Source organism: Lontra canadensis, unplaced genomic scaffold, assembly GCF_010015895.1.
Source record: "Lontra canadensis isolate GAN:19392208 unplaced genomic scaffold, GSC_riverotter_1.0 scaffold84, whole genome shotgun sequence".
Lineage (NCBI taxonomy): Eukaryota > Metazoa > Chordata > Mammalia > Carnivora > Mustelidae > Lontra > Lontra canadensis.
The window spans coordinates 3392037-3419844 of record NW_022631078.1 but is presented as its reverse complement, the minus strand read 5'-3'; the positions used below and the strand labels follow the sequence as shown (position 1 = coordinate 3419844).

General features: G+C 48.5%; 1 protein-coding gene across 2 annotated transcripts in view; it reads left to right on the top strand.

Moving 5' to 3' along the window:
* The first annotated feature begins 311 nt into the window (after positions 1-311).
* The window catches only part of PPARA (peroxisome proliferator activated receptor alpha), a 58965-nt gene continuing 31468 nt past the window's right edge, over positions 312-27808 (top strand). Inside the window, exons 1-2 of one of the 2 annotated variants that reach the window (XM_032882770.1) lie at positions 312-451; positions 1462-1539. The gene's annotated coding sequence lies outside the window, so the exon portion shown is untranslated. Of the gene's footprint in view, positions 452-1404; positions 1540-27808 lie in introns of those variants that run through there. The other variant, XM_032882771.1, reaches the window with a different exon arrangement.

Sequence of the window (27808 nt, the reverse complement as noted above, 5' to 3'; positions counted from 1 at the left end):
ACCCGCCCGGAGACCTCCGCAGCCCCTCCGCCTCTCCGGCCTCAGTTTCCCCACGGGTGCAGCCGCAGCCGGGCACGAGGTGGGAGCCCCGGAGGCCGCGGCCCCGCCTCCGACCCCGCGGGCAGCCAATCGGCTGCCGCCGCCAGGGGGGTGTGTCCCGCCCGGGGCCCGGCCAGGGGACCCGGGGTGGGGCGGGGCTTCCGGCGGCCACCCGCGCGAGCCGCCCGCGCAGCCGGGCCGGGGCGGGGGGCAGAGGGGCGGCGCGTGCCGCGGGGGGCGCGGCTGGCACCGGCGCGGGGAGGCGGCGCCGGGCATGGGCAGGGGACGCGGCAGCCCCACGGCGGGGGCAGCGGGCGGCGGGGGCGGAGGCGGCGGCAGCTAGCGCCCTGCCCCGCGCCGCCTCCCTCGGCGCGCTCGCCCGGCGGACTCGCAGGCGGCTGACCGGCCCCAGGTACCCAGGGGCGGGCGGGCGCTCGCGGGGGTCGGAGAACCGGGCCTCCCCTTCTCGGGACGCCGGGCGGCGGCGGCTAGAGGAAGGGCCGGGCGGCGCATGCGCGGGACCCGGGGGCGCGGGCCGAGAGCGCCGGGTCTGGTGCGGGGGATCCCCGGGCCCAGGGAGCCGCCCCCTGCTCGGCCTCGCTCCGAGCGCCCGGAGCCTCGGAGACGCTGGGTCCACAGGTTGTCCCGCGGGAGGGAGGGCGCAGCAGGCAGGGGCCTCGGCGCGCCCTTCGCTCCGCCCGGTCGATTGAGGGGGGTGTCACCGGCCGGGGGCGTTCCCGGGACCCCGGGATCCCCGAGGCTGGGTAGCGGGCGGCGGGGACAGACGGACCGCTGGCGGCTGCGCTCGGACAGGAGAAACTCGCCCGCGGAGCCGCTTTGGGGACGGCCACACTTCGCGCCCGAGCCTGGTCTGCCCCCCGGCCAGCCCAGGGCAGCGGCGCCCGGTCCTCCCCGGCCCGGCCCTGCGGGTCCCGCGCGCGGCGTCCGCGCCCAGGTCTGTCCGCGTCCCGGCCGCGCGGGCCCGGGGGGCGCAGGGCGGTGTCCACCGCGCTCCGGAAGCCGGCTCTGCCTGCACGCGCGCCCCTGACCCACCGCGGCCGGCCGGCTGCGTGCCCGCGCGCTCCTCAGCTAGTTTTCAAGTTTAAAGGAGGGCGGCGTGCCCCAGTGTCAGTGTCAAAGTCCTCCTAAGAAGAGACTGTGGGACGTGCCGGCGTCTGCAGGGCGCTCCGGGCCCTTAGGGGCTGCGCGGCCACCCCCACCCCAGCTAACCAGGGAGCGCCCTGCTCTCCAGGGCCGCTCGGGAGGGGGGCCGGGGGTGCCGGCAGGGCCGGGGGGCACCGGGTTTTCCATTCCGGCTGAAGTAGGGTCACGGTGACTTTCCCCTTCCAAGGTGGTGGAGAGTTGGGGAGGATCCAGAGGACATACCGTAATCATTTCCTCCTTTACCTTCTCGCTGCCAAGGCTGCAGGGAAGGGCCCGGCCTCCGCGAGGAACCCCTGGTGCCGAGACCAGCTCGGAAGTCAGACGTTGCCGGCACAGGTAAACACCAGGTTTATTCGCTCCTGTTTGCAGACGGAAATATTTAAGTGTTTCCTTCTCTAGCTCAACAAACTAGCCGTCTGGGGTGAGTTACATTACTTTGTGGTGCAAAGTTAGCTCTGTGCTCAGTGCCTGGAAAGGCAGACGAATGTGGACTGGAAGTCGGTGCTGCTAAGCGGCAGATTCTTGTTTCAGTTTCCGGGAAAGGTTCATTCCTTGATAGCGATGGGGTTCCATGTAGCGTAAATCTAGACAGCTGAGCTGCCAGAAGAGTTACTCTTTGACAGACGCTTAAGTCACAGGTGTCGGCTCTTCTCGCCGTTTCCATGCTGATTTGAGTATCCAGCGGATAGCTTGAGGGGGTAGTGGGTTAGGTCTGGAGCCGTCCTCATATAGCACAGGGGCAGCCCTGTCCCACTTCGGGACAGCTCTGAGGCAAAAGCAAGTTTTGCCACGGCAGAGAAAATGTGTTTTTTTTTCCTCTTTTCTCAGATCTTAGATATATAATGAGAGACATCCCATAATCACAAAATGGTGTGTACTAGCTCGTGTCTGTCGGACTCGCAGACAGTTTTAAGCATTGTGTGCAAGAGAGAGAGAGAACGAGAGAGAGCGGAGAAAAAGCGTGTTTCTTGCACAGAAGCCACTTGGTAATCTGCTTCTGCTTTGTTGACTCTTGGGGAATGAAAAATCCTGCCATGTGAAACAAATGTGTTTCTGCTTCATCATTTTAAATGTCTGTGTAATAGTCCATCGTGTTTAGGTAAAGTCATTTTTTAGCCAATCCCTTAATATGTGTGTGTATAATTGTGTATTTTATATATATATACATAATTTATATATAAATTATATATATGCATACATAATTTATATATAAATTATGTATATATATATGTGTATATATATTTATGTATATACATATATTTATGTATATACATATACAATTATGTATATATAATTTATATATAAATTATATATAAATTTTATATATAAATTATATATACATATATATTATTTATATATAAATTATATATATTATATATATATATATAAATATAAATATATATATATGGGGGAGCCTGGGTGGCTCAGTGGGTTAAGCCTCTGCCTTCGGCTCAGGTCAGGATCTCAGAGTCCTGGGATCGAGCCCCGCATCGGGCTCTCTGCTCGGCAGGGAGCCTGCTTCCTCCTCTCTCTCTCTACCTGCCTCTCTGCCTGCTTGTGATCTCTGTCAAATAAACAAATAAATAAATCTTTATATATATATATGTGTGTGTGTATATATATATATATATATATATGTATATATATATAAAAAATCCATCATTCTACAGCCATCCACCGAGCACCTCCTAGGGTGCTCAGTGGGGAGCAAGAGAACCACGGTGTGCTCATGAAGCTCCTGAAGCTGCTTGTTGTACCAGGATACAAAAAAGAGAGCTGGAGATTGTCCTCATCCTAAAAGGCGAAACTGTTTTAGAGAGGGGAACTGTTTTTGCCAAAACATCTTGCCATTTCCTGATTGATAGCCAACGCTCTTTCTCTTGCGCACTGTGAGCATCTGTGTTTGTATGACAAATATTCTTTCAGTAATCGTAAAAAAAAAAAAAAGTCAAATGTTTCTCGGCTTAGCGTGAACAGATTTTAAACACCCCCACTTCTCTTTTCTCCTTCTCCTCTCCTGCATCTCTGCGTGTATCCCCAAAGGGAAAGAGCGCGAGGGCCTCGCCTTCCACGTGGCCGGTGTGGCCTTTTGAGCATCCTTACTGGTTTTGTTGCGTTGCTCCGAGAAAGGATGGGACCGGATCATTTCTGCTGCTTTTGAATTTGAGGACCGCTGTTTTTATTTTTGGTTTTCATGGCTTGATATGGAGTCAGTCTTCCGTATGTTCCACAGACATTCCGAAGGAAGGCATAGTTTCTGGGTGCGGGGTAGACGTGTGCTGTATCTGTTACTTCAGCCTTACTAGGGACATGGGACACGAGAGCTCAACGCCGAGGCCAGGTCATGTGGTTAGGGAGAGTGAGGCAGTGAACTTGAATTTCCAACTTGGTGTGAAGATAGTTTTAGTTATTTATTTATTTATTTATTTGAGAGAGAGAGAGAGAGAGAGAGAGAGAGAGAACAAGCCAGGGGAGCAGAAGCGGGAGAAGCAGACTCCCTGCTGAACAGGGAGCCTAACCCGTGACTCGATCCCAGGACCCTAAGATCATGACCTGAGCCGAAGGCAGACGCTTCACCGACTGAGCCACCCAGGCGCCCCAAAGATAGTTTTAAAGTAAGAATCGGGGTGCCTGGGGGTTCAGTGGGTTAAAGCCTCTGCCTTCAGCTCAGGTCATGATCCCAGGGTCCTGGGATGGTGCCCTGCATCAGGCTCCCTGCTCTGTGGGGAGCCTGCTTCCCCCTCTGTTTTTCGTTCCCCCTGCTTCTGTGTCTCTCTTTTTCTCAGTCTGACAGATAAATAAATAAAATCTTTAAAATTTAAAAAAAAAAACAATAAATAAACATAAAGTAAGAACCAAGCAGCCCCTGGCGGCCGCATGTGAACGCCTTTGTTTCTTTGTCCAAGGATTCACCACACTGACATGCCATGAGCTTCTTGTGGGAAGGAGCACACGCATGTGAGCTTCTAGCTGGTTCTGTGGATGGTGAGACGCGGCCTGGCCTGATGCATGTCACGGGCGGGAGGTGTGTTTGTTCCTTCCTCTGGAGTTTTGAATTGCGTAGCATCTCACCGTCGTGACAGCGCGGTGTCTGGAAGAGATTCCTGCACTCCAAAAAGTGAAGAATTTGGTCCCCCGGGCCAGCCTTGTTAGAATTATTTTTGTGGTTGAGCCGCCTTTGTTTTCAGGTCAGCTCGTGCTGTGAGAGAAAGCCCTCGGACGTGTCGGTTTGCGTCGCAGGCAGCTCCATACGGTGGAAATGCACTGGGTTCTGAAGGTTGGGACTTGGTTTCTTGCTCCTTAGCAGCTGCCTGCCGGGCCTGGGGTCTTTGCCCGCCTCTCTAGACCGCTCTGCTACTCTCTCCTCATCAGAAAATCCCACTTCACTTCCTGAGGGGTTGGGAAGCTCAGAAGTAGAGCTTACATGAAGTCCCCTTGTACAACATGAAAACCCACGTGTAGCCCAGAAGGTGCCCTGGGAGGAAGCTGACCCCATCCTGCCCTAGGCTCCTCGGTGAGGCACAGCCGGTCCCTGTGCTATTTTCACTCTGGCCAGGATTTTCACAGGCTCTCAGAAAGCAGCACGGACGTTCCCCACAGGGCTGGGACTCGCTGAGCGCAGTGTGTGTCCTGTTCGTGTCTGCCCCGCTGGTCTTACGTCCCGAGTAGGTCCTTGTGAATGGTCGCTGAGCCAAGCCACCAGCAGAACTCAGTTGGACAAGGACTGGCTGCCGGACCTCCGTTTCCTACCGGCCGCCAACGTGGGTGGGAGCTGGCTTCGAAGGGCGGACAGCAGGCCTGCCCACCAGGCCCCCGTGGCATGTGGCAGCTTCCCTCCCACCGGGACGGGGAGACCGCAGTCTCGGTCACGCTGCGGCAGGGGAGTGGCTGCAGTCCTGCGGCCCCAGGGTGCAGGGCATCCGTGTCATAAAGGTGGCGGTTGTCAAGATGACTCCGACCGTGATCATGACTCCGATTGGGGCACGTCGTGTATCGGAGGGACTTTTCACGAGCGGGCCTGAGCAGCTAGTTAAGTAGAATGCGATAGCTTTCTGCGAGATTGTGGGTTCAGATTCCAAACAACAGGCTCATCAGGGAAGGGGTGTCTTTACCCTGGTGGGAGTTCGGGGGCGCTTCTGTCTGGGAGGGCAGGGGTCCCGTGGCCACTCCGGGTGTGGGGATCAGATCGGCACGGGGGCAGCTCGAGACAGTGCTGGCTCCGTGTTGCAGGGAGCCGCGCTCGCCTGGCTGCTTCAGTTTTGCGCTCTTTTAAGACATTTGTGAGTAAAGAGGAGTGACGGTTCCCAGTCTGATGTACTCGCTTCACACCGTTAGCTCAGAGGCCACAAGCAGACCTTGAGGAAGGCATCTCTTCGAATAGTCAGAGCTAGCAAGGCAGATACAGAATGAGGCAGCGCCTCCAAGATCATGGAGCTTTGTATGCATGGTTCGAAATTATAATACAGTCAAGTGAACAGTATATTGTAGTTCCTTTTTCACCCTGTTTTTACGAGTGAGTGAGGCCCCACACTTTCCTGCAGCCCTTCGTAACCGAACAATCCTGTGGTTTGTGATAACCACACGAAGGTGACAAGTTGCTAAGCTCCAGTAAAAGGGACCCAGTCATGCAGAGTAGACCCGTGGCCGCGTCCTTTCTGAAACATTCTAAGAAGTGAGTCATCAGCCCGACGAGACCGCGTCAGTGTGGATTTCTAGTGAAGCAACATGGCTTGTGGGAGACAGGCTCGCTCTGCTGTCAGATCGTGTCTGCTGATTGTCCGCAAGCCGGGTTTCTCCTATCTCCTGTGTTCAGTGGGATAGTTTTTGACCAGAAGAACTTTTAAAAGCCTCTCCAGCAAGTTTATTATCGGACAGGTTGACTAGGCTGCCAACACGCTGAGCCCGTTCCCCCTTTCTAGGGATCTTGAGGAAATTTGATAAATTCTACAGTCTCCTTTTGGTTCATTTTATGGGAGAGCTTGATAACTGGACCAGAGTCTTATCCATTCGCTGTGCACTCACATTGGGGGTGGGATTAAGGGCAATGATGTTTAAAAGGAAAATTGTTCAGAGAAATGTGAAATCTGGTTGAAACCAGAGCATTTGAATGACTTGTGCCATCCTCTGATGTCCTGACCTTCGGGGGAGGGCTCTGCTGGCCCGTGATGATTGTCCCCTTTCTCTACTTGGAACATGTCCCCGTCTCTGACACTGTCTCAAGTCAGGGCAGGGGCCTCCCTCCTGCGTCTCCTGGGCTCCCCTGAAGGTGCATGGCATCCAGTCCCAAGCACATACAGGCTCAGGAAAGCACCTCCTCCCCTTCTCTCCTTAGAAGCAGCCACACGGGGAGAGAGTTTTCCAGAAAGGAAGACATTCTGTTGTTGCAGTTGTCAAATCAGGAAGGGAAACCTCCTCTGTTCTGCTCAGCCAGGACTCCTGAGAGCTAAGGAACAAGTCCAGCCGGGCACGGATGCTGCCAGCCCAGGCTTTGTGGGGAGCAACACCCCGAGAAGAAGGCTTTGAACAATGCGGGGCATGAGGAGAAAGGTACCGGGGGTGTAGAAGCCTTTGAAGCTGATGTTCCTTGAGAGGAGAAGACCAGCATACACAGGGTTCAAGGAACTCTTGTGCGGGGCCGGTGGAAATGTTGGTGCCCAGAGCATTCGTCTGGTGCAGAAAAAGGAGGCTTTAGATGCAGGGGAGGGCAAGGAGAAGGGCAGGGGTCTGTAGGAAGAGAGCCTGTAGGAAGGTCACAGTTCCCGGCTGAGGCCACAGCAGGCAGGTGCCAGCGGGACACTTTCTACGAAGGCAGTTGTCATTCTCTCGAAGATCCTGGCTCCGTGTGGGAAGATGGGGGAACAGAGTGTGGAGCAGCTGTAAGAAGAGGGAAAGGGGGTCTTTTGTTTTCAACCCAGAGACCGAAAATGATCGACCTTCTTCTGCCCCGTCCTCTTGACTTAGATGAATCTAACGAAGTTGGCTTTTGGAGTGGAGGTCAGAGGACTGGTGGAGGTGAGTATTTAACCACAGTCAAGGATGGCTGCTGGTCCTTAGTACTTGCCGGGCACAGGCCAGGAAAGAAGCAAGAGTCTGGAAGGAAAACAATAGCCAGGAAGGCGGGCACAGCTGCAGCTCATCCGCACCCAGCCACGGTAGACAGACACACGGAGGCCTGAGCTGACCGCGCATTCGCAGGGGGGCCTTCCGAGCCACACAAATCCTCCTCTAGAAGGTGTTTCAGAAGGATGCATGGCGGCGCGTTGCGACATCGGGACTGGCACGGTCTCTGAGAACGAGCGCTCCGAGGGACGAGAGCAAGGATCGGAACGCAGGGCTCTGGAAAGGAGCTGCTTTTCAGAGATGAAAGTGACCTCCTAGCCGGAGGTGTTGGCACGTCCTCTGCCTGTCGTCAGAAGATGGCTTCAGCCATCACCTGTGCACGCCCGGAGCTGCGCTGCCAAGGGACCAGGGACACAGACGCTCACTTTCCAGTCTGGAGCCCTCGGCGCCCCTCTCCCGATGCCAGCCACTGGTCTCTGCCGTTTCCTAGGTCCAGCTGGCCTCGCCTCCTCCCCTCCTCCCCAGGGTCCTGTGCACTTGGTCCTTGTGGCCGTGACCTCAGGCCCCACGTCCGCTGGCCTCCTGACCTCACCCTGACCCGCCCGGGGACTCCCGTGGAGCGTGGCCAGCCCTCCCTCCTGGCCCAGGATGTGGCCTTAGGCTGGGGCTCTGGACGCAGGACCAGCGTGGGGTCCTCCGTGCGGCTCTCAGCCTCACATGGGCCCTCTGGCCTGCGCCTCGGTTTTCTCGTTGACATGTGGGCGGATACCAGCGCTTTCCAAGGGTGGTTATACCTGCCACATAGGAAGCACTCTGCAGCTGTTTCTTGTCTCTTCTCGCCGTTGGGCTTCTCGCTGACTCACCCAGCCTTATTCATCAGCTTCCCTGTGAGCAGGAAGGCACGGCCCTCCTCTCCAGGCCTAACTTTCTTCCTGCACCGCCAGTTCCTCTCACGCACCCAGGTCCCTCCCTCCTGCCCAGGACACTCCATTACTGACCCCCACCCCCCACCTCGCCCCAGAGCCTCCGCCCTGCAGCGCCGAGCGTGGAGCTACCCTCTCAGGGGAGCCTCTCTGAATTCCCTGCCCCACTTGGACCTCCCCGACACAAGCACTTAGGATGCCCGGGGGCTTTTTCTGATGAAGGTTGGTCTCCCCATGCGACGGGGACCCCAGAGGCCCCGAGCCGGAGCAGCCTTGCTCACCACCGGCTCAGCCTCGGGCCGTGCGACCGGGTAGCTGCCGTGCGGCCACCGTCCAGCGGAGATTCCCTCGAGGCTCAGCCCAGGGCCCCTTCCTCCATCACGCCTCCCGGGACCCCCCCCCAGACCGGATGCGGGATTTTGTCCTGCAGACATTCAAACCCGACGGCAGGTGCAGTGCTCTCTGACGCAATACATTCTGGCCGCCCCGCGGCCACTGTTCGCTGAGCGCTCTCGCTGTGCATGTCCGGGCTCGCGCATTCACTCAACACACACTTACTGAGGGCCCACCTTGTGCCGGGTAGCATCCGAGGCACTGGGGAGGCGGTGGAACAGCGACAGGAACGGTCACCGTCCTTACAAAGCACTGCGCCGCAGGACGCGTGGAGCTCCCAGGCAGAGGGGATGCGGGTCCCCACGCAGGGAACGCCAGGGTTTTAACAGCGATCTGAATGGGTGGCTCCACAAATACTTGTCTTCAAAATTCAGAACTTCCTTTCACTAAAGGAGGTAAGTCAGGAAGGAGGCAAGAGTGAACAAAAATTATCCAAGAGATTCCAGAACCCATTTTAGTTGCTCTGATTATTACCTCAAAGGCATGAGGTGCTCACGCGCAACCCTCTGACCCACTTAGTGCGGCAGAATTTAACCCTTAGGTGAATATTAACTCTAATTGTGCGTCTAATGGCCCAGATGCAGGAAGCAGCAGTCGCTTAGTTCCGGGGTCTGCCTTCTCTCTGTCGCTGACACTTCCAGCATTAAAGCAGATAAGCCCTCCGAGTCGGTCTTAGTCACATAAGCATGATAATTGCTCCCCGAGAGGTGAACCGGATGGGACGAGAGCTGAGTCATGTGCTGTTAGCGTGACACCGTTTGGTCTGACAGCAGTGACCGAGGCATATTATTCCATAGACAAATTCCTCTCCTTGGATTATGGACGATGGGGTTGTCGAGGCCCTCAAGGGCCGGGAGGCTTCTGGCTCCCTGGCTGTGGCGGGGAGACCGGGGCAGCTGACTCCTGTCCGGGGCCGTCACGAGCCCTGTTAACAGCAGGTGGGAGCAGGGCCGGCTCCCGGAGGTGCCTGGGAGAGGAGCCCGGCTGCCTTCCTCCATGGGTGTGACCTGTGTTGGGCTGGCTTCTGGGACCCATTTTACCAGACTTCCCTCCTGCTGGGCTCCCTACACATCAGGCCACTGAGATGGGTTTGAGGTTGAGTTTTCCCCTCAGGTCGGGATCACGGAGGTGATATATGTACTTTACGTACAGCAGCACTCAGCCCGTTCAGATTCCCTGTTCCCTCGTGGGCGGCCAGCCGGGGGCGGCCAGCCGGGGGTGGGCAGTCAGCCGGGGGCGGGGGGGGGGGGCCCACAGCCCTTCGCTTGTGACCCCTTCGCAGTGAAAATCAGCACCATGGGTTGAGTCGTCCTCACACTCTGACTCTCCCGGACACCCCTTCCGCCTCCCTGTAGCTCGCAAGGCCCAGGAGACGCGCTCAGCCCCAGCCGGATGATGCAGGCTAATATCCTTAGCCAGGGCCCGGGCCCGTGTCCGTCTCCTCAAGCAGTCGTAACAAAGCAGCACGATCAACGGCCACATGTTCCCCTGGCAGTTCTGGGGGCCAGAAGTCGGACATTGAAGTGTGGGCAGGGCTGTGATCCCCCCAACCCCAAGTCTCTGGGTAGAACCCTCCCTTGCCTTCACTTACCATGTGGTGCTGGCTGTCGAGCCTGACGCTCTCTGGCTTGTAGACGCATCAGTCTGGTCTCTGCCTCCGTCATCACACAGTGTGTGTGTGTGTGTGTGTGTGTGTGTATCCAGATATCCCCCCTCTTCTATAAGAACACCATTTGTCATGGATTAAGGGCCTGCCCTGCTCCCGTATGACGTCATCATAACTACATCTGCCCAGACCCCTTTTCCACTAAGGTCACATTCTGAAGTACTGGAGGAAGGACCTGGATGTATCCTTTGGCAGCAGGGACACAAGTCAGCCCGTTGCAGTGCCCTCAGTCCCGTCTGCCACGCAAGGTCACCTAGGCTCCAAGATTGGAGTGTGAACATCTTTGGGTGCCATGCTCGTGGAATTCACCATCTCTCCTGTTCTTACCCGAATGTGAGTGACCTGCTTAGTGTCCGGCTCTGTCAACAGAAGACAAATCTAGGACATCCGAGATAAAAAGCTGGGACCAGAGTTGCTGGTGCATGAGGCAGCCAGGGTAGGGGAGGTCGTGTGGACACGTGCTGGGACAGCTGTAGAGGGACACATGTGACAGCACAGTGAGTGGCAGAGTGTGGTGGTTTCCTCCCTTCCCTCCATCTGGCTGAGGCCCGGGGCAGAGCTCCCACTGCCACTGCTGCAATGGAGGGGGCTGGGGTGTCAGGAGGTCCTGGCCCCATGGGACTCTCCCAGCTCTGTGTCCCTGTTTACAGGAAGGAAGGACATCCTAACTGTGCTTCCTCCCCACATGTGGAGGTCTTCTCTGACCCCCCCTATTTGTGACTGTAGCCCCTTCTGCCTGCCTGGTCGCCGTCCATCACAGGACATGCTCCGTTGGCCTCCCGTCTGCCTCCCCTCCCTGGAATGGCTGCTCCACAGGGGAAGAGATGTCTGTCTATCTTCTTCACTCCTGTACCTATGGCTAGACCGTGGCCCAGCATAGAAGGCTCCTAACAATGGCCGTTGAATGAACAAAGTCTCCCTCTCTACTTAATAATCTGTGCCCTTGTGGTTGTTGAAAAGATGAGTTTTTCTGTTTGAAAATTTTATTGGCATTGTATTAGAAAGCTGTTATAACCAGATTGCCTGAATATGAGGAAAACCTTAAGGAAATGCAGTCATATGCCAGTCTACAGGGTTTATTTAAGGGTACAGAAATGCTCTGGGGCTCTGGAAATAAAAAAAAATGAAGAGAGAAATGGGTCTGAAAATGTTGACATGGGGGCTCCGTTTTTGATAATGGCTTGAAAGTCAACTCAAAAAGGTGGACAAAATCTTTAAACGTATGCCATGGCATTGGAGAACTCACCCGGTGAGTTGTCAGGCTGAGGTCTGGAGAGGATGGGAACTTGACCTTTGGGGTCATTTTGCCCCTGGGGTATTGGCCAGTTTATGGAGGAAGCGATGAAGAAGCACTTCTCTGTGGCTAAGAGTGAAGATTCGGGCTATCAAACCTCTAAGAAGGGGAGATCCTGGAAACGGCCCAAGTTTTCTGTTGCGACCCAAAAAGCTGCCCTCTAGGAAAATAGGTGACTGGAAATCGATGAGCTTGCTCACGAACTGACCCCGGTTCTAACTAGTCTCAGTCCCGGAGGCTCGACGAATGTGGTCCCAGATTGCCAGGACCCTGGCAGACGCCTGCAGGAACAAAGCATCATCCTAGGCCTCTATTTCTAGGAACAAATTCTCAAATATAGGCAGCCCCCAGTGTGCACTTCCATTTGTAGGAATCCCAATGACCACAGTTAGTTAAATGCCACCAGGCTGCCCACAACACGGCTTAGGTGTCCACGACTAGGTACCAGAACTAAGTGGGTGTGGGTTCAAGCTACTCTGGGTAAGTTTTTTACAAAGAAATGAGACACTTGGATTTCAGTGTTTCTAATGTTTTAAATTACAAAGTACTAAGTCTGTATTAGTTTTACTATATGTTTTTGTTCCCTGTTCATTTACAAGGGATAATAAGAGAGTTTTTGTTTTGCCAAAAACTTTGAAAGGGCATGGTAATTTTCACCATCGATTAGTACAATCATTTTGCACAATTTCTGCCCACGTGATCCTTTTCATGGTGAGGCATGACTGTTTGCACAGAATGGCACACAACAAACCCAACCAAAGTGTGCAGGAAGACCTCATGAGCCATGGAAATGATAGACAATAGAAAGAGACCCACGAGATGCTAGATATTAGGCTTATGAGATATAAACCTTAAAATAACCTGCTTACTCTATTTAAGAAGATAAACAACGAGGTTGGAAACTTTGGTAGACACCAGAAATTATATATTTAGAAAGTACATTGATATGAAAAATACCCAAGTAGAAATTATAAGAATATAAAGGCTGAAATTATGTACCCTGTAGATAGATAGAACAGCAGAGTAGACATGACTATTGGGAGAATTGTGGAATCACAATTCTGTGAATAAGTCAGAAAATAATATCTAAAATGAAGCACAAAGAGACAAAAGGACAGAATACAAATGTATTGAAAATTCTGTTGTACATATCATTGGGATCCTAGGAGGACAAGAAAGAGAGAATGGAGCAGAAGCAGTATTTGCAGTGATAGAGACTGAAGCTTCTCTGCCACTGATGAAAGACATCAAGTTACAAATTCGAGAATCTACAGAACTATTGGCAGAATTAAAGATAAAAAAAAAATCCATATCTACACACACTATAGTGCAACGGCTGAAAAACAAAGACAAAGAGGTCATCCTGAAAGATGCTAGAGGTTAAAAACAATGAAAAAAGACATTACTTTCAGAGGGGCAACAAGTCAGAGATCACTTCTTAACCAAATTCTCAGACTTCTCAACCAAAAACAGAGATAATTTTCTCAACCAGAAGACAATGAAAAGACATCTGCAGTGTGCTGAAAGTTGGTCCCCACCTCCCAGGAATACAAGGTTAGTTTAACTTTTAAAAAGTAATCAAGCATCAGAAAACTATGAGATGCCTTGGGCTAAAATGCACGAGATGTGTGCAATGAAACTGACAAAACATTGCTGAGAGAAATTTTAAAAGACCTAGACCTAAATCAATGGCAAGTTATACCATGCTCTTAATCAGAAGACTCAGCTTTGTTAAAATGGCAGTTCTTCCTGCAGCGACCTACAGATTCAACATGATCAAAATCAAATCTTAGCATGTCTTTTTGTAGAATTTGACAACTTGATTCTAAAATTATATGGGAACGTAAAGGACCTAGAGCTGCTAAAGTGACTTTGAAAGGGAACAGAGTCAGAAGACTTAGACTACATCATTTCAAGAATTACTGTAGACTTACAGTAATCCAGACTGTGTGGTATTGATGTGAAAATAGACAAATAGATGAGTGGAACAGAATAGCAAGTCTAGAACTAGACCTTCACATATATGGTCAATGGGTTTTCAACAAAGTGCCAAGTCATTTCAATGGGGAAAAAATAATGTTTTTAACAGATAGTGCTGGAACAATTGGATAGAAATATGCAAAAGAATAGGGGTGCCTGGGTGGCTCAGTTGGTAGGGTGTCTGCCTATGGCTTGGGTCATGATCACAGTCCTGGGATCAGGCCTCTCATCAGGCTCCCTCTTCAACTGGGAGTCTGCTTCTCCCCCTCACTCTCCCTCTGTGCTTTCCCTGTATCTCCCTCTCTCTCTCAAATAAATAAATAAATAAATATTTTTTTTAAAAGTACGCAAAAGAACAAATTTTGACTCACATCAAACACCATATTAAAGAAGAGGAGGAGGTGGTGGAGGGTGAGGAGGAACTTGAAATGTGTCATAGATCCAATTTTAAGAGTGAAAACTACGCAACTCCAAAAAGAAAATACAGAAGATGTCTTAGTGATTTGGGGTTTGGCAAAGATTTCTTATATATGATTCAAAAAGCATGAACTATGAAAAAAATTAGTAAGTCGGATTTCACCAAAATTGTAAACTTCTGCTCATCAAAAGACACAAGAGGGGCGCCTGGGTGGCTCAGTGGGTTAAGCTTCTGCCTTCGGCTCAGGTCATGATCTCAGGGTCCTGGGATTGTGCCCCACATTGGGCTCTCTGCTCAGCAGGGAGCCTCCTTCCTCCTCTCTGTCTCTGCCTGCCTCTCTGCATACTTGTGATCTCTATCTGTCAAATAAATAAATAAAATCTTAAAAAAAAAGATACAAGAAAATGAAACGGCATGCCACAGATTGGAGAAAATATTTACAAAACATACATCAGAGGACTTACATCTGGAATATATAGAGAGTTTTTATAATTCAATAAGAAAATAACCCAATCAAGAATTAAAGCAAAAATGGGCCAAAGGTTTGAACAGACTCTTCAACAAAGGGCATTGGATGGCAAGTAAGCACATGAAAAGATGTTCAGCATTGTTATCATTAGGAAAATGGATATTGATAGCAGTAGATATCACTGTCGGAAGTAGAGAGATATCACTATACACCAACTTCACTGACTGCAATTAAAATTTAGAAGACCGGCCAAGTGTGGCTGAAGATATGAACAACAAGGACTCTCCTACACTGATGACAAGAATGTAAAATGGTGCAGCCACTTTGGAAAACATTTTGGCAACTGATATCTCTGATGTTATTATCAAAAATGTCATATATCTGAGGGGTGTCTGGGTGGCTCAGTTGGATGAGCATCCAACTCTTGATTTTTGGGTCAGGTTGTGAGCCTGGGCATGGAGTCTATTTAAGATTCTCTCTTTCTCCCTCTCCCCAACACCTCCCTCCCTCCCTCCCTCCCTTTATTTATTTATTTATTTATTTATTTGACAGAGATCACAAGTAGGCAGAGAGGCAGGCGGTGGGGGGAGTAGACTCCCTGCTGAGCAGAGAGCCCAATGCGGGGCTTGATCCCAAGACCCCGAGATCATGATCTGAGCCAAAGGCAGAGGCTTTAACCCACTGAGCCACCCAGGTAACCCAGCCTCACTCCCTCTCTTAAAAAAAAAAAAAATCATAAACCTGAAAGAATTACTGTCAAAAGACTCCATACTGTACAATTCCAACCATAGGACATTCCGAAAAAGGCAAAACTACAGAGGGGTGAAAGGATCGGTGGTTGCCAGGGGCTGGGAGGAGGGAGGGAGGGATGAATAGGCAAAGTATAGAGAATTTTTAGGCAGCAAAACTACTCAGTGTGATACTATAATAGTGATACGTGTCACCATACATTTGTCAAAGCGCACAGAATGTACAATAACAAAAGTGAACTCTAATGTCAACCAAGGACTTCAGTTAATAATAATATATGGATATATGGATATGGTAACAAAAGTACCAGGAGTTACCAACAGGAAAACTGTTTAGGGTGTGTATGTGTTGGCAGGTATTACGGAAACTCTTTGTACTTCCCACTCAATTTTAATGTCAACCCAAAAGCATTCTAAATAATAAAGTCTATTAACTGAAAGTTAAATTTAAAATGCATATATCACATACCTAAGAATAAGTCTAAAGAAGGTATGCAAGACCTCTCAAAAAACCGACAACATTACTGACAAAAATTCGACATGGCCCAAATGAATAAGGGGTTATACCATGTTCATGGAGGAGACATTCAGTATTGGAAAGGTGTTGGTTCTCTTTGGAGAGGCTTCGTGTGATGAGCAAGGGTACCGCTATCTGCAACCAAGCGCCTGCATCTTGCAGGTGTCAGCTGAACAGTGTGGACTCTCAGAACTGGTCACAGACAGTTTAAATGGCCCTGAGGCCCCCAAAGGCAACCCCTCCCAGGATGTCTTAGGGTGCATGCAGTTCAGGAACTTGACAGCAGAAATTTCCATTGTTTTCTTAAACAGATCACTCTTGTTCCCTTAGCATTCTTGTCACCAGAAGTTGCATTCTCCTCGTTTCTTTAGAAAAGCTCCACACTGAGCCCTTGCCTTGTGGGCACTGGCAGTGTTCCTTTCAGAGACTTGTTACTTAAAATGATTTAGGGTGTTTTTTATTTTATTAAGCAAGGGAACAATGTTCATAATTTAGTGCCAGTGTTCCATTCATTCAGTCAATATTTATTGAACTCTTGTTTGTATAGCTGAGGGAGGTGACAGATGTGAACTCTGCCTTAACTTATAGATCTTCGGGGCAGGAGGGCACTGGCCAGCCCCTGGGCTGTGAGCTGTCAGGGGGGAGTGGTGCAGAGGGTGGGTCTAGGAAGGCTTTGGGGAAGGATTGGTATTGGAGCGTCCCTTAAAATGTGTAGGGATGGGAGGCATTCCAGGCAAAGAAATATGGTAAGTGTAGGAAAAGCTGGTAAACATGAGTTGGGTCTGGCAAATGCTGAGCCATTTATTTTGGCCAGAATACGGGGTTTGCAAAGGGAAATGATGACAAGATTGATTCCTTCAAGATCAAATGTTTACTCAGCTCCTTCTTTGTGTCAGGCATGGATCTAAGCACTGGGGAATAGATGAGCCAGCAAACACCCACAAAATCTCCTTGTTCCTAGGGTGGCGCTCTGGCAGGGACAGACGGGTGACAAGCATAGTCACCAGGTACATGGCTTGGTGGGCTAGAGGATGCTAAGTGTAGGGGGTAGGACGTGTGGAGCAGATGAATGGGCCAGGAACACCAGGGAGGGTGGCCAGGGTGGCCTGGCTGCGAAGGTAGTGCTTGAGGAAGGACTGGACAGTGAGGGTGGCAGGGCAGATACCAGAACAGGAAGCATGCTGGCCAAGTGGGAGGCGGAGCACGAGGAGGTGTGACTGGGGAGCAATGTCACGTCGAAGAGGACATGAGGTCCCAGACCAGAGATGGCAGCAGGTCGCTGTGGAGACCTTGGGTGGGGCGGGGGGGGCGGTGTCTGGCAAGGTTATGTACTGTATGTGAAAGCAGCCATGGGGGAGGGGACCTCTGAGTGGGCATGTGGTACACTTTGATTTAGCTGTTAGAGCCTCCCTCTTGCTGTCACCAGGGACCACGGACAGAAGCTGCGGGCGGGTCCTGAGGCTGACAGGGCTTCTGGAGGGCCTGAGGGCATGTGGCTGGGGCCAGCAAGGTGGCGTCGGGGGAGAGCCCTGCACCTCTTCCCCGGGCAGGGAAACCCTGACTTTAGGTCCAGCTCAGCCTCTGAGTGCCCTTGGACAATGCTTATCCTTGGGCTGTGTCCCTACTGCTGCAAAAGCAGGTGTTTGGAACTGGGGGGTGCTCTGATCAGGGCTGTCCTTGAGGATGCACCTGGCAGTGTGAGCCTGTGAGAGGGAGACAGGTGGCCAGGGGGCTGGTGGGGAGGCTGCTGCAGGTGTCCAGGCGGAGGGAGCGGTGCCTTGCGCTGGGCTGGAGATGGGATGGGGGCAGGTGACTTAAGAAGAGGACAGTCTTTCAGAAAAAGCAAGCGAAGGGGACTGCCCAAAGGACCCTAAGCTGTGACTTGGTGCAGGCGTAAAAGACCGAAGTTACATCAGGGCGTGCTGGGTACCAGGCACGGTGACAGCTGTCCCTGGCTGGCAGGGTGGCCGCGCCCAGCCTTCTGCATGGCAAGCACCGTTGCTCTGGCGGGTTTCTCCGCCGGTGCCAGCGCAGAAATCAGCTACCCCAGAAACGGGGCTGTCCCCCGCTTCTCGAGTCCCCAGCGCCCGGTCTTAGGAGTCAACCCTTGAGGTCCCCCCTGCTCCTATTTTCATGCAGAGCCTTACTTTAGGGCAGAAAATTCCGTTTTTCCCCTCGCACAGATAGTTCCTGTCCCTTAGCAGCCTCGTCTCGGCTGCCTTCTCCCGTTTCCTTGAGGACCGAGGCTGCTCTGCCCCGGGGTGGCTCTCGGTTCACTGCTGCCGGCTGCTTCCCGGCGGGGAGAGGAGACCTGCGTCCGTGCTCCTGCCCGGCCGGCTCACGCGGGAGTACGCCGCACAGCCGTGTTCGGCTCTCGGGGTTCCGCTGCTACGAGCCGAAGCCGTGGGCTCTGGGGCCCCGGGTCCCCGAAGGAAGCCTCGCGGGCCTCTGGGGCGGCGCCCGGACCACGTGGCCGGAGAGGCGGGCGCCGCGGCCTGGTCCCTGCCCCGGGGCCTGCTGGGAGACCGGACAGCGGTGTCCGCGCCGCTCCCGCCCTCCGCCTGAACCCAGGGCGAGACGGGGAAGTGTCCACTTGTGCGCCGCTACAGAAGGCTGCGGAGGCGGCTTCGGACGCAGAGGAAATGACCGCGACGTGAGGGATCTCACCCCAGACCGGATCCAGCGCCGGCGGGGAAGACGCTCTCCGGCGGGTTTTCGGGCCAAGTGACAAAATCGGACCATGAATCCCGGAGGAAAGTATCGCATCTCTGTTGGATCGGCCGCGGGTGGTCCGTGTCCTGCGGTCCAAGGGAATATCCTCGTTCTTCCACCTGTGTCCCTCGCTAGGTGTCAAGGGAGACCCGCCGCGCCCCCACGCGCCTGCGCACACCCTCCCTGTGGCTCCCTGCGCCGTGCCCCACGCGCCTGTGCACACGCTTGCGCAACCCGCTCCATGGCGCCCCACGCTGTGCCCCACGTGCCTGCACCCGTGCGTGTGCACACCCGCTCCGTAGCTCTCCCGCCCACGCCGCACCCCAAGCGCCTGCACAACTCGCTCAATGGCGCCCCACGCTGTGACCCACGCGCTTGCGCCTGTGCATGCGCACACCCGCGCGCGCATGCGCACACCCATACAGTGGTTACCCCCACCCCCCCATGCCGCGCCCCACGCGGCTGCGCACACCCACTCCGTGGGTCCCCACGCCGTGTTTCACAAGCCTTCGCCTGCGCAACCCGCTCCATAGATCCGTCGCGCCCCACGTGCCTGCGCGCGGCATGCGCTCACCCGCTTAGTAGCTCCCCCCACGCCATGGCGCACGCGCCTGCGCACGCGCCTGCGCACGCGCCTGCGCACGCGCCTGCGCACGCGCCTGCGCACGCGCCTGCGCACGCGCCTGCGCACGCGCCTGCGCACGCGCCTGCTCACCCCGCTCCATGGCGCCCCACGCCGTTCCCCATGCGCCTGCACGTGCGCATGCGCGCACACATTCCGTGGCTCCAACGCCGCGCCCCACGCGCCTGCGCACACTCCGTGGGTCCCCCCCCACGCCGTGTTCCACGCGCATGCGCACACCCGCTCCATAGCTCCCCTCCCCCCACACGAGGCCTTCCGTGTGTGCACGCGCCTGCACAACCTGCCCCGTATGTCCACCGCGCCCCATGCGCCTGTGCGCGTGCATGCGCACACCCACTACGTGGCTCCTGCCACGCCGCCCCCACGCGCCTGCGCACACCCACTCCGTGGCTCCCCGCGCGGAGACAGGCGCAGGGCAGAGCAGGTGATAGAGTGGTCTTCGCAAGGCCATGCAGATGGAAGGTGTACAGAGCTCTTGGTGCTGAGTGTGTGTGTGTTTGTGTGTGTGTGTGTGCGCGCACGCAGCTTTTCTGACATTTCTGCATGTTCTTTGGAGAAATGCCTTCAGATCCTTTGCCCATTTTTCAGTTGGGATAGTTGTCTTTTCATTGCTGAGTTGCAAGTGTTCTTTCAGTGTTCTGGACACAAGAGTCTTATCATATATGATCTACAAATATCCCATTTACACGAATTTCCCATTTGGTGAGTTGCCTTCATGTTCTTGCTGGTGGTGTTTACAGCACAAAAATTTCAAGTCTTGATGTCAAACTGATTTTTTTTTTTCTTTCGCCACTTGTACTTTTGGTTTTTGTGTGACATAAGTTTTCGTTTCACTGGGATGGGAGCCCAGGAGTGCAATTGCTGGGTCATCTGGTAATTGTATGTTTAGTTTAATAAGAGATTGGCCAGATGTTTTCCAAAGTGGCTGTACCGTTATATGTTCCTGTCAGCAGTGTCTGAGTGATCCTGTTTGTCTGCATCCTTACCAGCATTTGGTGTTGGTGCTATTTTTTATTTTAGCTATTCTGGTATGTGTACGGAGATATCTCATTGTGGTTTTCGTCTGCAAATCCCTAGTGGCTAATGATGTGAAGCATCTTTTCATGTGCTTGTTTTGCCACGGGTACATCCTCTTTGGTAAGATGTTTCTTCCTGTGTTTTACCCATTTTCTAGTTGGATTTTTGGTTTTTTTATTGCTCAGTTTTAAAAGTTCTTTATATATTCAGGATACTTGTTCTTTGTCAGATATGTGATTTGCAAATATTTTCACCCAGAATGTACTTGTCTTCTAGGCTCTTCATAGAGTCTTTTACAGACCAAACATTTCCCATTTTGATGAGGACTAATTTATCCATTTCTTTAGGGATCATGCTTCTGGTAGCAAGCCCAAGAACTTTTTAGTTAGCTGTTGACCCTGAAAATTTTCTGCTGTGTTTTTTTCTAGAAGTTTTATGATTTTATATGCTACATTTAAGTCCATGATCTACTTCGAGGTAATTCTCATATAAAACTTAGGTTGTGAGACTTAGGTTGAAATTCCTTTTCTTTTCTTTTTTTGTCATGGATGTCCACTTGCTCTAACACCATTTGTTAAAAGTCTTTCATTCCTCTCTTGAATTATTGTTTTTGTTTTTTGTCAAAAGTCAATTAGGTATATTTGTGTGTTCCCTTGGTCTGTGTGTCTATCCCTTCAATACCATGCTGTCTTGATTACCGATGAGGTCTTCATGTTAAGTAGAGTCACATCTCACATCTTATACTACTTTTTCATGATTATCTCAGCCTTACTAGAACATCTGCCTTTCCATCTAAATTTAAGTGTAAACCTATGTCTATAAAGCATCTTGCTAGGATTTGGATAGAATGATATTAAACCCATAATTTGGGGAGAATTAACATCTTTATTGTATTGAGTCTCCCATTCCATGAATATGGGATATTTCTTCTTTATTTACATCTTCTTTGATGTTTTTCATCAGCACTTTGTAATTTTTGGTTTAAAAATCCTGTATATGTTTTGTTAAGGTTATATCTGAGTGTTTTATCTTCTTTGCAGTGACTGTAAGGGGCATTGTTTTTAATTTTCACTTCTGCATGTTTATTGTTTCTAGATAGACATGTAATTTATTTTTATGTGATGGTCTTACAACCTTGAAGAATTCACTTTATAGTTCCAAGAGGTTTTTCATAGGTTCCTGGGGGCTTTTCTACCTAGACAATTATGTCATCAGCAGATAAGAACTGTTTTATTTCTTTCTTTCATGTCACATACCTTTTATTTCCTTTTCTTATTACAGTGACTAGATCCTCCAGCACTATGTCGAACAAGCATAGTGAGAGTGGACATCCTTGCCTTATTCCTAGTCTTAAGGGAAAAGCATTCAGTTTCCATCATTAAGTAAGATGTTGGGTTTTCGTAGATGATCTTTATCAAGTTGAAATCGGTCTTCTCTATTCTGAACTTGCTGAGAATTTTTTATGAATGGAGGTGAGATTTTATAAAATACATTTTCTGCATTAGTTAATATGATCATATGGTTTTTCTTCTTTAGTTTGTTGATATGCTGGATAATAATGAGTGATTTTCAAATGTTAAACCAGCCTTGCATACCTGGAATAAATCTCACTTGGTTGTTGTGTATAATTCTTTTTCTTACTTTTTTAATTTGATTTGCTAATATTTTACTGATAATTTTTATGTCTAAGATCACAAACAATACTAGTCTATAGGTTCTTTTTTTTTTTCTATTGCTGTTGTACTGATTTTGCTGGTTTTGGTATCAAAGTAGTACCAGCTTCATGAAAATGAATTTTCTCCTCTATTTTTTGGAAGAGATTGTAGGAAATTGTTGTGGTGTTAATTGTTTTTTTAAATGTTTGACAGAGGGGTGCCTGACTGGCTTAGCTGGTAGAGCATGCAACTCTTGATCTTGGGGTTGTAAGTTTGAGCCCCACACTGGGTGTGAAGGTAACTTTAAATCTTTTTTTTTTTTTAAGATTTATTTATTTGAGAGAGAGAACGAGTCAGTGGAAGGGCAGAGGGAGAGAGAGAGAATCCTCAAGCAAACTCTGCACTGAGCACAGAGCCCGACTCAGGGCCTAAGTCTGGACCCTGAGATCATGACCTGAGCTGAAACCAAGAGTTGGACACTTAACCAACTGAGCTACCCAAGCACCCCGAAAATAAAATCTTAAAAAAAAAAAGTTTGACAGAATTTTCTAATAAAACCAGCTGGGCCTGGAAATTTGTTTCTCAGGGGTTTTGTCTAAAATCACAAGTTCAACTTTTAAATGGTTATAAAGGTATCAAGATTGTTTATTTCATTTTGGTTAAGTTTTGGTGGTTTGTAGTTTTCAAGGAAGTGATCCATTTCTTCCAAGTTGTTGATTTTATGAGCCTAACAATATTTATAGTAGTTTCTTTTTAACTTTTTACTTGTTGCAAGGTCTATAATGATATCCTGTTTCATTTCTGATATCAGTAATTTGTATCTGGTCTTTTGGTTTTTGTCAGTCTTTCTAGGGGTTTATCAATTTTATTGATTTTTTTTTTCAAGGAATCAGCCATTAGTTTCATTGCTTTTTCTCTGTAGTTTCCCTGATTTCAATCTCTTTGACCGTTGCTCTTACCTTTATTATGTTCTTCCTTCTGTTTGCTTTGCATTTATTTTGCTCTCATTTTTCTAGTTTCTTGAGGTACAAACTTAGATTGTTGATTGTAGGTCTTTCAGATTCTCTGTTATAAACATTTAATGCTATAAATTGCCCTTGCAGCACTGCTTTCACTTTATCTTACATATTTTGATACTTTTTCATTCATTTCTATGTATTTTTAAGTTTCCTTTGTGACTTTCTCTTGATCCATGGATTACTCAGAAGTGTATTGATTAATTTTCAAATATTCAGAGATTTTCATAGTCTTTGTTATTAACTTCTACTTTGACTCCATTATGAATAGAAAGTACACACCATAAGCTTTCAGTTCTGTTGAATTTGTTGAATAGCCCAGGATATGTTTTATATGTTTAATAGTCCAGGATATGATCTGTCTTGGTGAGTGTTCTACGGGTGCTTAAAAAAACAAACTGTATTCTGCTGTTGTTGGATGGAGTGTTCTATTTATGTCAGTTAGGGCCTACTGGTCAGTTGTGTTTTTCAGATCTATAACCTTGCTGACTTCCTCCCTAGCAGTCCTATTAGTTGCTAAGAAGGAGGTCGGAGTCCGCGTTATAATGGTGGAGGCATCAGTTTTCCTGCCAGCCCTACAAGTTTTTGCTTCATGTATTTTAAGATTTGCCAGTTTGGTACATACATATTTATGATTGTCATATATTCCTAGTGGATAAATCCTTTTATTGTTTTGTGATCCCTTTAGCACATTTTTTAAAAATCTGTTTAATAGCCTACTAGTGTTCTGCCTTCCCTATTTATTCAGCATTTGTTAATCTTTACATTATGTCAGAAGTGACAATATTGTATGTGAGATTTTGAAAATACTATGCTCGGCAAGATTCAAAATGAATTCTGAACAAACTAAGTATTCATGATAAATAGGGATTTTTAGGTAGATCTCAGTGTTGAGTCAAAGCAGGGATTAGAGTATATGTGAGGAGAAGGAGATGTTCCAGAATCTTGGGAGCTATATCAGGACCTTGAGTATATCCAGAAGATATGTCAGAATCATGGGTACTTAAAGGAGGTACAGCAGAATCTCAGGTCTAGACCCAAAGAGGCTTAGCAGGATCTCTGAGGAGGGGGGGTTGTAAAAGTATAGCCTAATAATTAATTTACTTAAAAACTTAAAATAATATTAAAAGAGGATCTGAGATATTTCTATATATGAGAAGAGGATATGGATTTTTTAAAATGGAGAAATACTGGCTGTGGCCTTATATAACCAACTCATTCTATGGGTGTAAAAATTGTTGGCTCCATTGTCCAAAGTGGAATAACAGAGACCGATTACCCTCCTACCCGAGACAACCACAAATCCAGACAAATCATATGAAGCAATGTTTTTCAAGACACGGAATCAGGCAATGAACGGCATTCGTGTGAGTGTAAAACATCCAAGGTGGGAGGTATGACTCAAGAGCTGATAGGCGATGACGAGAGAGGAGGAACATCCCTTAGGTGAGGAAGGGGAGCTGAGAGTCTAGAGAGACTGAAATGTCTAGAGTTCCCAGGGCAAAGTAGCAGAGGAGAAAGCTGTATGTTGAGAGAACTCCATAGATCTGGTGAGGTGCTGATTGGTGTGTGCATGTGAGCAGAACTCCTGGAGGCCAGAGAAAGAACTGTCTGAGAGAATGAGAGGGAACAGTGCCCAGCATTCACACCGGGCCAGGAATTGTGCTTGGCGCTCACATGGGGCTGGGAACAGAGCCTGTTTCACTTGCCAGTCTGGAAAACCTCATACTTCAAAGGGAATTGGATAGGATACTCAGAAGGATCTTGCCTCAGTAGTGGGGGAATAATTACACTAGAGTCCATACTGTTGTGGCCCTGCCTAACAAACCTGAAAAATAAGATACAAAAGAATCAGGCTTTTTCCAAGTTACTTAACGGCACCCTAGAATAAAGTTCAAGAATATTTATAGGAATACAAAACTATGCAGCGCTGAGCAAACTAAAATCAAAAGACCTGACATCTAATCAAAGATTATTAGATGTCCAAAGAAATTGGAAAGGAGGACCCATCATCAGGGAGAAAATATCAATGAATTGAAATCTATCCAGAACTGAAAAAGATATTAGATTTGCCAGACAAGTATATTAAAATAGTTCTGACTGTATTTTAGATATTCAAAAAGTTAGGTAGATATAACAAAAGATATAAATTGAACTTCTACACTGAAAACTACAGTATTTGAGATTAAAAATACACCAGATGGGATGAATAGCAGAGTAGACATTGCAAAAGAAAAGATTCACGAACTTGAAGGCATAGCCATGGAAAAGAAAATGACAGAGAAAAAAAGAATTTAAAAAAATGATAACAGCATCAGTGAACAGTAGAACAGCAACTTAATATATGTATAATTGGAGACCCTGGAAAAAAAGTGGGGGACAGAAAAAAATCTTTGAAAAAATTAATGGGGTCAATTCACTGCAATGATTTAACAATCCTAAAAATTTATGCATCTAATAACAGGGCCTTAAAACACATGAAGCAAAAACTGATAGAACTGCAAGGAGAGGGGCTCCTGGGTGACTCAGAGGGTTGAGCCTCTGCCTTTGGCTTGGGTCATGGTCACAGGGCCCTGGGGTCAAGCCCTGCATCAGGCTCTCTGGTTAGCAGGGAGCCTGCTTCCCCCTCTCCCTCAGCCTGCCTCTCTGCCTACTTGTGATCTCTCTCTCTGCGTCAAATAAATAAATAAATAAATAAATATTTTTTTAAAAAGAGCTGCAAGGAGAAATAGACAAATATGCAGTTGTAGTCAGAGATCATTCAAAGAACAAATATAGAGGATATCAGCAAAGATGTAGGAGATTTGAACAACACCAACTGTATCTAATTGACATTTATCTACAGAACATTCCACCCAAGAACAGCAGAATAGACACTGTTTTCAAACACGTGTAGAACATTTACCAAGATACATCCTATTCTGGGGCATAAAACAAATTTCAATAAATTTAAATAAATTCAAGTCATGCAATGTAGATTCTCTGACTGTAACAGAATTAAGTTAGAAATCAATAACATAAACATGATTGGAAAATCAAGAAACATTTGGGAACTGACACATTTCCCAATAATCCATGGGCTGATAAATCAAAAAATAAATTAGGAAGTACTTAGGACTGAATGAAAATAAAAGCAACATATGGAAATTTGTGGGATCCTGCTATAGAAATACTTAAGTGGAAATTTATAACACTAAACACCTACATCAGAAAAGAAGAAAGGACTCAAACAATGACCTTAAGAAACTAGGAAAAGAAAAGCAATTAAATCCAATGTAAGCAGAAAAAGGGAATAATCAGAGTGAAATTGGTGAATAGAAAACCAAAACACAACAGAGAAAATCAATGAAACACAAAGCTTGTTCTTTGAGAAGATAAATAAAATTGACAAACCTCTAGCCTGGCTAATCCAGAAAAGGAAGAAAAGACATAGAGGACCAACCTCTGGAACAAGAGAGGCAACAACACCACAGATTCTACAGGTATCAAAAGGATAATAGGAGAATATTATAAATGACTATATGCCAGTATATTTGACAACTCAGATGAAAAGGACACATTACTTCCAAAACTGAACTCAAGAAGTAGATCATCTAAGTGACTCTTAATCTCACAAAACAAACTGAGGGTTGCTGGGGTGAGGGGGGTTGGGGGGGTGGGGTTATGGACATTGGGGAGGGATGTGCTATGGTGAGTGCTGTGAAGTGCATAAACCTGGCAATTCACAGACCTGTACCCCTGGGGATAAAAATATATGTTTATAAAAAATAAAAAATTTAAAAAAAAGAAGTAGATCATCTGACAAGCCCTACATCTATTAAATAAATATAATTTGTACTTAAAAACCCTCCTCCCTGGGCTCAGATGGCTTCACTGGTAGATTCAACTAAATATCTAAGGAATAAATAATACCGATTCTACACAAAAGTCTTTCAGAAAATCAAAGAGGTGGGAGTACTTTGCAGTTCATTCTATGAGGCTAGCATTATCTGATACCAAAACCAGACAAAGGATTACAAGTAAAGAAAACTAAAGCCTAATATCCCTTGTGAAAATAGATGCCAAAATTCCAAACAAAATTTTAGGACATTGAATTCAACAATATATGAAAAGAATGTTATATGATAGCCAAATGGGGTTCAGCCCAGGAATGCAAGGATGGTTTGACAGTAGAAAGTTCATGTAATTCACCATTTTAACAGAATGGGGAAAAAATCTGTATGATTATTTAATAGATACAGAAAAAGTATTTGGTAAAATTCCACAATTATTACTAACAACTGATTTTTAAAAATAGAAGTCCAAAGGTACTGTCAAGAAATCTTCTGTTGAGATCATCTTTTCAACAGATTGTGCCAGCATGACTGACTATCCATGTGTCCCAAATGAACTTTGATCCATACCTCACGCCATATACAAAAATTAATGCAAAGTAGATTATAGATCTAAATGTAAAATCTAAAACTTATAAAACGAGCACAGGAGAAAATCTTCATGACCTTGGGTTGGGCAACAGCTTTTTAAATATGACACCAATAGCACAATCTGTAAAAGAAAAAGTTGATAAATTGGACTTCATCGGAATGAACCTTTTGATCTTCAAAGGACAGTTTTAGGAGAATAAAAACACAAATTATAGACTGAGGAAATAAGTTTTTGTAAAGCATAAACCTGATAAACGACTTACATCCAGAAGATGGGGAGAAAAAAGTCTGAAAATTCACCAATAAGAAAATAAACAACCCAATTTTTTCAATGAGGAAGAGATCTGGACCTTCACCAAAGAAGGTGTGTGGATAGCAGTGTGAAAATGATCTGCATCATTCATTCCCGGCTTTCACAGCAGTGGTGTAGTACTACCACCTACCCATTCGAATGGCTTAGATGAAAAAGACCGTGCACACCAATTCTTGACCATGGTGTGCAAGGACCAAAGCTCTCATACGCCACTAGTGGGAATGTCCTTTGGAAAACAGGTTGGCATTTTCTCAAAAAGTGAAACAAACACCTGTTGTGTGATGTAGCAAGTCCATGAGCAGATAGGCAGCCAACGGAAAGAAAGCATATGTCCATCCAGAGAGTGTGCGTGAGTG